Raw genomic sequence first — 13,945 nt, forward strand, 5'->3', positions numbered from 1 at the left:
CTGCTGCATTTGGGGCATATGCTGTGTATGCGTGTGCACATAACGGTGTCTCTTGTTTCCTTTATGAGGGAGCAGGAAGGCACCAGCAGGTTAAAACAATAATTTCACTATTACAGTGGCATATACTATGTAATGTATTTCTGATAGTGTTTCTCATGGTGTACTTCTGTTAAAAAAAAAAAAAAGCCACAAAACCCAAGATGAATTTGACTTTTTGAGGAGGCTAGAGTCTCCACCACTTTTTTCTCCTGCCTAGTGAATGCCTTTCTTTTTTTATATGACTCAGCATTACACAATAAATACTCTGACTCCACAATGAAGTCAATACATTTGAGGGCACTCTGCAGTTTGTAAAACAAGTACTCGGGACTCTGAACTAAGGGGAAAACTATATAACCCTTTATCCACGTAACTGGAGTCTTTGCTTGTAAAATCTGCCTTTTTTTATCAAACATCTTGCAGCTTACAACATCCCATTGATACCAACGACATGCATGGAATACTTAGAGGAAAAATAAAATCTGAATCGCTAGCACTAGGTCTTCAAACCTATGACTGACTACCACCTGATGACCGTAAATGAAACGCTTACCCCTTGCCCTACAAGTCACTGTGGTTTTTAGTGTTAACTTCAACAGAGCTACTTTTAATGCTCATTTTCAGGTATGGCTGATTATTAGCAATTTCTCACGATTCACTGGAAATCATATAATATTGACATCTTTAAAAACTGTGGCTCTTAAACCCAGTAGAGACTTAGATGCCTAACTGGAAAAAGCCAGATAAAAAATTATGCCTGCATATGAATATATACCTCTGTCAGACTGATGTTTGTTACATCAGACAGTTTATTACAACAGAATGGCATTTATTGATTTTAATCCACCTGTGCAAGTAATGAATATTTTATTTGTTCGATGATTTTACAGTATATCTAAAATGCTTTCTGTCAAATTTGTAGCACACTACATATTTGATAGCTTAGACTGGCATCATAAGTTTCTATACATTCATCGGGAAATTGCTGTCTTTTTCACATAGAAAAGTCAGAAATAAAATGCATGAAGGTAATGCCAGTGAGTGCCAATAATACCTATATGCTGTGCCATGTCACCGTGTATTGAATATATAGTGTATATTTATTGGGAAAAAGTGAAACAAAATAAAAACAAAATTAAAAAACGCTTATTACCAGCTTGGTGAGAAAGCTGTACTGCGGAGAGGCTAATACATTGACAAAATGCAAATCCTTGATAATAGGAATACACATACAGAAGGCTTACACTACCTGACAGATCAAGAAAAACACATTAAATGCGCTGGATAGGAGAAGCTCAACAAAGGAGCTAAGTCCAGTGTAACAGCCCTAACAATAACCTATATATGAAAGGGTTAAATTGTGCTTCAGAAAACTGATTTTCGATTCTTGAAATGTTTGTTTATTGGAAGCTCTAGACTGACATCAACCAAAATAACAGGTATTAACAGGATACATCTCAAAACCAACTTTTTAAAAAATGCTGATTAATCATGAACATAATACAACATCATTCAGACTCTTTTTGGGAAATGTTCATAACAAAATCTAATAGTTTATTATTCTATCCTCAGGAAAGGCAGGTAAACCATTCTACTTTCAAAAAAAAAGGAAATAAATAAGAAGTATCCTCAATCAGAAGTGTTGAAATGAAGATCTTTAGTCTCAGCATGGAGGGTACTTAAGCATAGCACAAAAGTCTCAGAACAAATATCCCTAAACAAATAAAAGAAAACAGGAAGGCAAGGAAAAGATCGATATCATTAAATGTCAAGGTTCAATATTTAAGTTATTTGAGCCTAAAATGTATCATTGGGAAAGCCCAAATCCAATCATCTTGAAAACAATAGAAAGAAGTAAAATTAGAAAAGCCAAGGAGGGAATTTGAAGAACAAAGAATCCATATATAAGAGAATGAATTAGCTGTTAAAAAACAAGCATATACTTTACCAGTATGAGGAAGTCACGACAGAACTGGCAGGCCTATTAGTTGGCCAGCTATGAAAGAGAATGTATTGCAGAGAAATTAAATTTCTGTTCTTCAGTACTCATAGCAAATTAAGACATTTCCTCAGGTCAACTTTTTTTTAGTACCAAAGATGAGATGTGGGTGTGTACTGAGGTGGCAACAGAGAGATTCTTAAAGCATCCAGCTAAATGGTAGTCATCAAGCATTATTACAGAATCTGAAAATGAAGTAAATGGACTGTTAAAAATATGCAGTCATTAAGATCAGTTACTATGTGTGAGGATGAAAAGGTACAAAATCTGTTTGTCTTTTAAAAGGACTAAAAGGGTGGTCAAAGAATTACAGTGTGGCAAGCTTTACTTTTAGTACTAGGAAAATTAGTTAAAATGACAATTAAAAATAGAAATTATATGGCATCTAGAGAAATGCAAGAGAAGTAGTGTCCAGAAACTCAAATCAATAGAAACATTTCCACTGATTTGATTCATCCTGTAATAGTGAAGTAGCACCAGTTGCATAGATTAAAAGGACATTTCTTCTGTTTATTAGTATTGTTTCAAAGTATCAACAGAACAATAGATAAAATTACCTTTGTCACTCTGTATTTAAGCAGCTTTATGTCAATTTAAATGTGACTCCACACCAGCAAGACATGTAGAAGAGAGGATAGTTGCTGAGAAACGGAACAAGAAATAGCAGTGCAGTAGGTAAAGACAAGAGAAGATAAGTGTCTGCAAATGATGTTAGTGGGCTAACAGAGGGGCAGGAGCCAAGAAGAGAAACCAGGAAACGGGTGCTGAAGTGTGGCATAGGGCTATTTAAAAAGACGTCAGGCAAAGGGAATTAGTAGGAGATAAGCCTAACATTGTCACTGAAACAGTTGAGACCTACTTCTATCTAGCTGGGAAGTATTACATTTACAGTTGTACCTGTGTCATTTTGGAAACAAACAAACAAGCAAACACAAAGATTCATTAGGCTTACAGAAAGGGTGACTTGTTAGGCCACAGATTAGTGGCTTAGGACTTGAATTCTCATGCCTCTTTTGAGGCATGTTATCTAATGGCTCTTTACAGAATACAGAAACATTTTTTTCTTTTATTACAGTGAAAACAGGACACACTGAGATCAAACTCAGAGTGTTTCAAACAGATTAAGTAGAAGTTTTCTTAATGATTTAAAAAAATAAAGCAATTTATTTAAGAGCAATTGAACTAATGAAAACCAGTTTCCTACAGGTGTGTCTTTTAATTTTTCCACTGCCACTACTACCAACTTCCTCCTGTGTCTTCAGTGATGGTTACCCTGCAGATGTGAGTGGCTGGCTGAGAGGGACATGCTGCTGGGCCAGGCAGCAGCTGCCTGGAAAGGTAAAATGGCTTCTTTTCATTCTCTCAGGGTATCAGTTTATGCCCCATACATACCCACCAACTGGAATGAAATTTAAACTACGATCACCTTTGAAACGTCTACCCCACTTGCAAATTTGATTGAAATTGTCCAGTAGTTCACAAAGTTACTGGGCAGAATGACTGAGAGACACTCAGGTAATGGTCAAGTGGGCTGTTTGTTTACTTACATAGGCTGCTTAAAAAAACCCTAGAACATTAAAAATTAAAGCACTTGAGCCATTTTATTATAATATGACCCTAATTCTGGGAGTATAATATGGCTCAGTAATATGGTCACATGATACCACTTGGCATGTTGTCATAATGCATGCACTGATATTACCAGTAAGACAGGAATATACCGTGTAAGTATAGACATTAGATTTTGTGATATAGATTAGAAAATATTTTCATTTTTAAATAAAGGATATTCTCTGAAGCATTTAGAAACTTTTCTGAAGCAAATATTTTATGGATTTTTTTTAAACCTGGCAATTTTTGCTTACATGGTAAATTTCATTAAACCCTATAAAGATCAGCAGTATGTTTTGTTTCACTGAATAATGAAGTACTTTGCTGATGAAAATCTGTTTTGTGAATTATTAGTGGCAAATTTATTAGAGATTAGAGCATACACGCCCTTTATTATTATAATGATTTAAATATTTGTTTAGAAATTTTTATAAACATCATTAAAATTTACTGAATACTTTGTTTAGTAAACAGTGTTTAGTTTGTCTGCAGTTATTGTAGGTTAATGTCTCCTATGTCCTTTAAAGATTATGTGACAGGACAGGACAGATGTTTATCTTCTTGTTCCCTTCTGGATTAGGCTGCACTCTGGAAAGGGGCAAGATTGTGCCTTCCCTAAGAATGCAGAAGTGGAGAAACTTATGGAAGTGCAGGATAAAAAAGGAGAAGGAGGAAGGGGAAAAAAAAAAAAAAAAAAAAAAAGACAAGAGTGAGCAGAAACTCCAGAAAGTGCTGAGAAAAGCAGGGAACAGAACTGCTATTCAAGTCTCAGAGGGGAAGGAAAGAAAATGTTCTCTTGGGCTTGGGAAGGGAACTGTGTGCAATCCTCCGCAAACCTGCAGAGTTGCTGGACTGAGAACATACATGGACAAGCAGACCTGCCATCTCACAGCAGCGTGAGCCAGGGGATGTTCATCTACACCTTTTCTATTCTGTCTCATTTCGGATGTTTTATGAAGCTTTGTTTCGGAGCAAAATCTGATCTTCAGTGTTTAAAACTTTTCTGGGAGTGCTGGTAGTGCTTGTTCTAAGGAAGAGGTAGAAGCGGATCCAGCTCAAAAATCTGGCTAAGTGACATCCATTGTGCAGATAAAAGTACTGGTAGAGTACTGATAGAGGACGAAATTGGAGAAGCCAAAATTAAAGTAACATTTCAAGAAGAACATATCTGATGATATGAAAGGTCACGAAAGTCAAAGAAAATGAGGGCCCTGATGAAAGTCTTGACAAATGTGTTTCATGAGGGCAGTCTAAGGGCAAAAGCATGTGCTGCATGGAGCTATAAGAAAGATGCTCTGCCAAGTAGACTTTAAGGTTATACTCAGTGAGGTTAGGTGTGGAACGAATCTTTTTCCTTCTCTTCATTAAAAAAGCAACCAAATAAAAAGACTAAACAAACAAGATTACTGGCCCAACAGAGTCCGAGGAAGCTGCTGGATACTTCTCATGTTTCTTATGCAGGAATATCTCTAATAATATTAAGATATTATATTAAGTAATAATATTATTGATAACTAAATAGTAAATAATATTTAACAAATAAGTAATTATTATTAATAATAATAATTTGGAATGCACTGAAATTTCAATATAGTGAGTCACTGTCCCTCCTTTAGGAAGAAGCTCACTGCACCTTCGAAGTTACGATATTATTGAGAACAGGCTGATATTGTTGACTCAAGTTGAATCTCTAGCTAACCCAGCAGAGCCCATAAGTTTTTTAACTGGAACTTCGCAGGCTTCCCACATTTCACACCTTCAAGCTGCAGGAGATTGAGTCAGTTATTCAAAACATTTTCCCAAATTTTAAGCATCGGGGTATTGTTTATTATGAAATGGTAGGTTTCTATTTTTCACTCTCTTCTAGTATTTCACTATCACAATTGTTTCAGAGCTAATGTTTACTGGCAGTAGCCAAGGAATTGTGGTAGAGTTCAATGCATCACTTTTTCCTTTCAAAGCACTACTTAGAGGTTGAAGGCTGAAACATCAGTCAGATGGGTCAGCAATTTGCTTGCGAAGGCAAGACCAAGGTCTTTGGTCTGTTGAAATTCAGAGCTGGTGCTGCCACCTCCAAGTAGTGGCAGGAAGCAGAGGATTGAGGAAGACTCCAAAATAATTTAGATGTAAAATACTATGTATTCCTGAGACACAGAAATTCACCTCTGCCAGTATTCTTACAGTTAACTCTCCAGGTGGGATGAAGATATCATGGTCTTTGAAACTTTTGGTTTCCAAGTACAGTGCTTAGTTTCCTGAAGAGAATAAGCCTGAAATGCAAAGTAATCTGTGTGTATACATTTGCAGAAGATAAGTTCCTACCAAAAAAAAAAAAAAAAACCCAAACAAAAACCAAACAAACACAAAAATAACAGAAAAAAGGAATTAAGCCAGCTTTCTGATTATCAGTTATTTCCATATTTTTGTCATTTTACTTTTTCTAAGTTAGCATTTTGCACCCACTGACAAAATTGCAAACTCTCCCTAGGGTTTATGAAATTTCTTATACATTGCATATTAAAAATTCTACAAGGTAAATTTGCCTATTATGCAACCCTTTTGTTTCCAAAGTATTCCCTTATTCAGTTATGCAGTTAGTAGCTCTACTTTAAACATGACTGATTGCAACACTGTAAACAATTCTGTTGCTAAATCTGGCAGAGAAATGGAAACCCATTTACTCTCTCCTAGCTGCAATTTCATAAGATTAGAAAGAAAGAAAAAAACCCAACCAAAAAACAGGTAATGAAACCGTCTCTACTCTCCACCCCAAAAGTCCAGGGACACAACTAGGAATAAATAATAAAAAAATCTGTTGAGTCGAAGTGTCACATTTGTATGGTTGCCTTTTAAAAGGGAGCAACATCTTTAGACTTTCTGTAAGTGAAAACCTTTCTTCGCTAGTTTACACATCTATTTGAAACCAACCATTCAGTTTTGTTCCTGCTAACCCTTTTCATTTGTATACTCCTGTGTGAGCTCCAACATAAACAAGACTCGTAAACAGCAGACTATAGATAAGCTTTCAAAATGTTATGTGGCATTTTACCCACATATCTGTCAAGTAAAAGGTTAGAATCTTCACTTTTTAAAGAAAAACATACCAATTAGCAGCAAGGCAAGGCTGTCTAGAGCATGAGATTTTCAAAGTTTGACACATCTGTAGGTGCAACACAAGCCATTTGTACGAAGCTTCCTTAATTTTCTGATGGCAACTGAGGATCCAGGGAGGGCCCCACCTCTGATGAATTTGCAAGTGCTCATAGGAACTACAAAATTAGGTTCTTTGCCTGCTGTGCCCAGCATAGCTACAACTTGATAACGGGTTAGCAGATGATTGCTTTGCCTTGCTTGCCTACCAAATTGAGGCCTCAATACTGTTTTCAGTGGTGTAATCGCCAAATAGGGTTGTCAAACTCCCTTATCCCCAGTGTACAGGAAAATAAGGGAGACCCGAGGGCTTGCTTTCTGGCGTGGGCTAGTGGGACTGCAGGTCACAGTGAAAGCTGGAGAGTGATGACAGCAGCCTGTGTGGGGCTGCCGGTCCCTGTCCTGATGGGGCATTGGCAGCTGGCGCTCAGGGACATGCAGGGCTTTGGCTTCATCCCCTCAACACATTGGCCATCTGAGATAAGCTGACCTGACAGTTGGCTGCCAGGACAGAACAGTAGGAGTTTGTATGCCCCTTAGAGCCTGGGGCAAGCAAGAGAGGATATTATGTTTCTAAAAGTCCTAATTCCTCTCTTCGTTTGCTCCTGGGATGGTGCTGCTATGCATCCCTCTTTCTGCAGGCAGACTGTTGTCTTACAGTCTTGTCGTAAGTGATTAGTCAGAATCCAGTGCTATAAAAAACCCAGGACCAAATGTAATAACCAAGGTGCAAAATTAATGTTTAAAAAAATCCTATAACCTGCTGCAAAAACAAAAACAGATCCTAAAATTAAAATACGAAATACTGTATCCTTGAGACCACTAAAAATTCTTAGTGAATTTGTCTGGTTTTATGAAAGACATTTTAAAGAGGCTTTATTTTTAAAAATTGCAAAGTGTCCGTGTCCCAGAAATTAGGTCCTTTAAGGCATCTTATTGATGAGTACATGAAATCACTTGTTACTCTGAAAAGTTGGATTACCTATGCAAAAAAAAGCGAAAGAAAGAGAAACAGAAAAAAAACCCCACGCAAATATAAATCCTAGTTAGCATTTCTATTGTTAAGTTTTATCTGTTAGGTACCAAAATAGTTTTTAGTTTTATACAGAGAAGTGTATTCATGGCTGCTGCCCTGAGGAATTTATAGTGTCAATAAATTAACATAAATGAATTGCTACAATTTTCTGTTTTATTATAATATCTTAAATTGTTAGCAGACTTAACAGCTTTACATACATCTAGAGATAACATCTGAATTGCAAATAAATCACTACAAAATATATGTTGCACACAGTTTTTATTTAATGTGCCCAGTCATTAAGTATTTAAATGGATAACTTCTGCCATTTGCGTGTTCCACTAAATGTGTCCACTGTGGTGTGTAAAGGGGAGTGTACTACATTAAGATGGGTAATATTTTAAATTAAGATTTGGTTTACACTACAGGTGTTTAATCTGGATCTAATGAGTTGGTTACATTACTAAAATAGCATAGTTATTTTAAATATTTATTCAGATGTAAGGAATATATAATTGATTTTTATCCTTTTTTAAACTTCTGTATCTCTTAATAACTCGTTCCTGTTTAATGTGTAGTAACTCCTATTAAACCTAAATTAATTGCTTTTTGGAGGACTGCTATTTAAAGTTTTCCTGAAGAAGTAAAATTTACTTTTTAATTAACTACTTAATTTACATGCCAAATTAAGGGTATGTAAACATCTTTGGGGCACAAGAACATGCCATTTTATTATGGTGAATATGATGCAGCATCAGTTACATCCCAATTTCTGTAATGGTGAGGCCATACACCCTCATTGCATGGGAAACTCCATCTGACAGGCTGCTGCAGTGCAACTCCTCCGTAACACTAGCTGCCACCTGATGTGTGAGAGCACGAAGTCTGACTCAGGCTGTATCAGTCAAGTTCAATATCTCACCCTTATCTGAAGGTGCTTAATGATTCAAGGTATCAAAAAGCCCGAGTCCTTCATGAAGACTGTGGTTGACAATTTTGCTTTTTTGTCCCAGTAGAGCAGTCTGTGGTAAATATATTTTATCTGGAAAAGGACCTGACACCTTTGGTGGACAGATCCTATACAGTGGAATGAAATCCCACAAGAAACAATGACCATTTTACACCTCAGCAAGTTTCTGCTTTAGGTGCAAAGCTTTTCTCTTTACTTAACTTGCTTTAATGGAAATATATAGGAAGGTTTATATGTAGGTAAGTTTAATTTATTAAGACAAAACAGCTCACACTTTTCTCTTGGAAGCAAGGATGGCAGAACAAAATTAAAATAATTTGTACTGCTTGGTACACTAATATTAGATATTCTCATGCTACAGTGATGAATGTCTATCTAAAACCTGTATATCAGAGAAGACCACATATGACCAAAAAAAAAGATAAAATCACTGCTAATATGTGGTGTCAGGGACCTAAGCTGTATGAAATATATTCGGTCACCAAAATGTCTGAATTCAGACATTACTGAGCTCTTATTACAAGACATAATCATATAGAAAACTGCTGAAGAAGTGCATTTTAAATTGCTTTGCTATTTTCTTCTCTAAGAGAATGTGGCGTTCCTGATCATTGTCTCTGATCTTTAAAGGCTATAGTCACGTTAGTATCGCATTCACTTCTTCAGCAGACGTAAATTGTCTCTACAGTATTATGGCTGCAGTCCTGATTCTGCTCTCCTGCAGAACTTTATCAAGTAGCTACTTGCTGAGTTTTCCTACTAAAGGCTCATCAAAGCACAGCCAGATTTAAGCCTTCACCTACATCATCTTCTTCTTGTCATTTGGCCCATGTGATGCAAAAATCAAAGAAGTCCCCAACAACTGAAGTTATAGAGAAACACATTTAATTAACTAATGAATTTTGAATCACAACTTCTTTTGGTTTGTTGTTGTTTGTTTGGTTTTTTTTTTAACCAGTGAGTGAGGAGAATTCTAAATTTTAGCTTGTGACTGTTCTTAAGCATTTCCTATAGCAAACTCTTTCACTTACAGACTTTGTGGGAAAGAGTTCACAAACAGGGGCCATTGTTTGCTGTCTTGTAGTAAACAGCAACTGTCTCAACTGTCTACAGTACCCTGGGAATTGGCCCAAACCTCTGGAAAGCCACTTATTGTACAGTAAGTGCATAAAAGAAAAACTGTAAAAAATACAGAGTAGGTTCACAGGAGGATTTTGAAAGACCTCAGAGACCAAATTGTTGTCTATGCTGTCTAGCTCAAAGAGTTTAAAATAAGAAACAATACAAAGTTACAGCTGGCAGACCTGAGCAATACGTCACTAAATGTCCACATACACAAAGTGTATAGCCTCTACTAAGCAACTTAAGTTTATTTGCAGATTAATATTTAATCTCTTTATTCTGTTTGGTGGAAGTATTCTTTTGCAGTATGCTCATTTAGAGTTGAAGCTGTGGATGCTCTCTGGCAGATTCTAATACACATGTTCTCCTTCCAGGACTGAAAAGAAAAATGACAATAGTTAGTGTTCACACCTGATCACATAAAGGGAAAAAAGATGGTTAATAAACAGAGTTAGACAAAGATTAATACTTTAGGGGACTTTCTCTTGTGTATGACTGACGCAATTTTAAAATTATTAAATCACTTCATAGTCAGTTGTAGTATAACCAAGGCCTAACTCTTACCCTACTGAATAGAAGAACAAATTCTCATCAGATTTAAAGGCCTTTTCTGGTATTAGGCATATTTATGCAATTAATTAGAAAGAAAAAGATAATAAAAACATGTGCCTTTTCCCTTTTGTTGGGTAAATAGCAGGTGTCAAAACTAACGGTAATGCAGCTAACATTTCTAATTTATCAGGACAATTATTTGGAATGTTGACCTGCAGAATAAACAAGTATTGAGGTTTTGTCATCCTTTCTAAATGCCACAGTATTGAAAATCACACAGGGACAATTTTGGAGCGTTAAATGGAAAGATGCTATGTTCCACAACAGCAAGGAAACTGAGACCCCTGAGCTAAAACCCAGTGATGACTATTGACAGATCCTAAAGAAAGGCATATACCTTTTTTCTTTTTCTTTTTTTTTTAAAGTAAAAATATCAGAATTACCTTACATCATTGCTTCTGTCCATACAACACTTTTTGCAAAAAGATAAATGAGAATTCACTTCCAATTATACATTGTTTATTTGCAGTGAAATAAACAACTTTGAGTAATTTGCATTGAATAAATGTGTTCAATTCATTTGAAAGAAAAGTCTAGGAGACAGATAGCCAGATTTAAACATGGGAGATTATCTTCATCCTTCTGAAATCAGATAGAATTTTGCCATTGATTACCATGGCAGCAAAAGTACACACTGTGATACTGAAAATAGGGGGTTTTTATCTTAATACAGGTGAGCACAATAATTATTTAATTTGCAATCAATAATTTATAAGTTTTCTATCATAACAATCAGAGTAAAACTATTACAGTAAAGGGTAATGTAAATTATTTAAAATTAAGTATGTAAATATACTTGGCTGCCACACTGAAATATTGCTCTAATTTGGTTCAGAGATATGCTGAGAAAGAAAAAGTAGCCTGTTTCAGTGGATTTTTTTTTTTTCAAATAAAACACTTTCAGTCAAAATATTTAGACTTATTCATTATCAACACTGACTCACTAGCACCACAAAGTGGAGAGTAGAGTCTCTGGTTCATTTTGGCTAGGTACAGTGCAATCACACCCGACATTAACAGGTGTGATTGAATTTAACAAGATGTGCTTTAATTGTAGATGTCAATGTTTCTAACGTTGCTGTATTTCAAAGAAAGAAATATAAGCAAACTTCTATCATCACCATTGTTAGAGCAGATAGATGAAGAGCTGGCATGCATTATAGTCTGTGTCTCCAGATCTGTGGAGTATGTGTCACAAATAATGTGAAAGCATGTTTGAATTTAGGCAGCTAGTGATCAGCATAACATGTTGAGCTCTCAAGCAGATTAACTTCTATATCATTTTGTGATGACACATTTTTATCTCTTTTGCTCTTTCAATTACTTTGATAAATTGGGGAGGGGGGTTGTTTTCCCACAGTAACATCAGATACAGAAAATTTTAGTGGATATTTTTTTCTCACTTAACTCATCTACATGTTACAGTTTAAGAAGTGTGCTGCTAATTAATTGAGTTAATTACATATCAAGATGCAAACCTTGTGTGGCCAGGATTTTTTTTTTTTTCAATTTCTTCTGTTAGTTCTTGTCAGAGATAAACTAAAAAAATGGATCACATACACTGCATTTGCTTTAGAGTTACTGATTTGCTGCTGCAAGTTTTTTGCTTCCATTTCCCACTTCTTATGTCAATAAAACTGAAAACAGCTGCTCTTAGATGCTTCTGATATTATAATATCATCAGCAGTAAAGATTTACAGACATTAATTTAACTGACAATAGATTATAGAATCTTGTTGCCTAATAGCTGAATTATGGGAAAGATTTGTATGATGAACAAGCTGAAATGCCCCTTGCCTGAGGGAACGCCTGGGAATAAAATGTTCTGCTGTGTCTGTGGCTTTTTCTTCTGCTGTCATAAACTTTCCCCCAACATTTTCAATTGATATAAGCCTTGCCTATGATTTCTTTCCATGATCCACTTTCCTCTTTTCTTTTACAGATTTAGGTGTACCTGCCTTCTTGCAGTAGGAGCTGTTTGGTCAAAAGGCAGCATATTTATCTCAGAATTAACTATGGCTCAAGCCTCTTGAGAAAGTCACAGAGTCATAGCATGCTGTCAGGGGTTTTGTCTTAATAAGAATCAAAAGTATGCTTTAGTCCATGATAAAGTCCAAGCTGTGGTTTAAATATGTATCAGCTGGTTGAGGTCAATCTTCAAAGGAAAGGCAATCTGGTGAGGGAATCAAAATTGTCAAGTATATCTGACGCACACATAGTAACCGCTATTCCTTTTCCTTTGCTTGAGTATAAATCTGAAGGAAAAGAGATTGGAGACATTTCTGTTGTTTACTTAGTCCGAATATATTTAAATGCTACTTTGTATGTTTGTTTACAGTGTGGTGCAAGATAAGGAAAATTTCATAATTGTTATTTCTTCAACATCATTGTTACACCTGAAACTTCACAAATGCCTCGTATTTTCAGAAACAAGGCTCTTGCCCCAAAGCACTCATAACCAAATTTACACAGAATGTGTAAAGAGACCTGAAAGAGGAAAGTAAGGTTGGTTGGCACAATAGAGCACAGAGGATATTTTAGGCACTGGAAACAGTTTTGAGAATAGAAATAGGAAGTCATGCATAAGATACAGATACACACAGTAGGCAGGACTGTATCTGAGCCAGGAAAGAGTAAGGACTCAGTCCAGGGGTAGGCTAAGGCAGATTCTTGCAAAGCCTTGAAATTGCAGAGGAGAAATTTGACCTTGTAGTGTAATGAGACAGAAAAACCACCTGAGGGACTGAGACATGACTTGTCATGGTCAGAGTGGTGAACAAGAAAGATAACCTTGGCTGCAGTGTTTGGAGTACAGTGGAGGAGGGAGATTAGAGGGAAGAAGGTTACAGTGTCTAAGAGGTCACAGCAGGTGAGAGATAATGAAGGCATGAAGCAGGGAGGAAAAAAAGATGAATAACTGAAGACAGTGTAGATGGAGAAGAGATATGATTTGACCAAGCAGCCAAAATTTGGACATTTGAATGTTGATGATTATGTAAAAAAATGTATTCAAGGCTTCTGCTATTTATTCACTGCTGTAGTGGCATGCTGCAGCCAACTTGCTGTAGTAAAAGTCACAAAGCTAACTAGATCATTTATATCTTTATCTCTATATATACATTCACGGTAGAGCAGTAATATAGAAATCAGGTGACAAGTTTATTTTGCTGACTCTGCCACTGATTGGCCCTGTAATCTTGGATGGGTTATATCCGTCTGTTGTGCTACAGTTTCTCTGCCTGTAAAATGCTGAAAGCAGTTCTTTCCTTTCTTTGTACATTTATAGAAAAAAAAAAGGTTAGATACTGTTCAGTGGACTTAGAATTCTCTGTAGAGCTTTGTTAGAAGATGTCCTCGGACCATCAAGCCAACCCACATGGACACCTTCAACAACCACCACTGGGATGCAATGGTCCCTTTATAG

Source organism: Strix uralensis, chromosome 2 (genome assembly GCF_047716275.1).
Source record: "Strix uralensis isolate ZFMK-TIS-50842 chromosome 2, bStrUra1, whole genome shotgun sequence".
NCBI lineage: Eukaryota > Metazoa > Chordata > Aves > Strigiformes > Strigidae > Strix > Strix uralensis.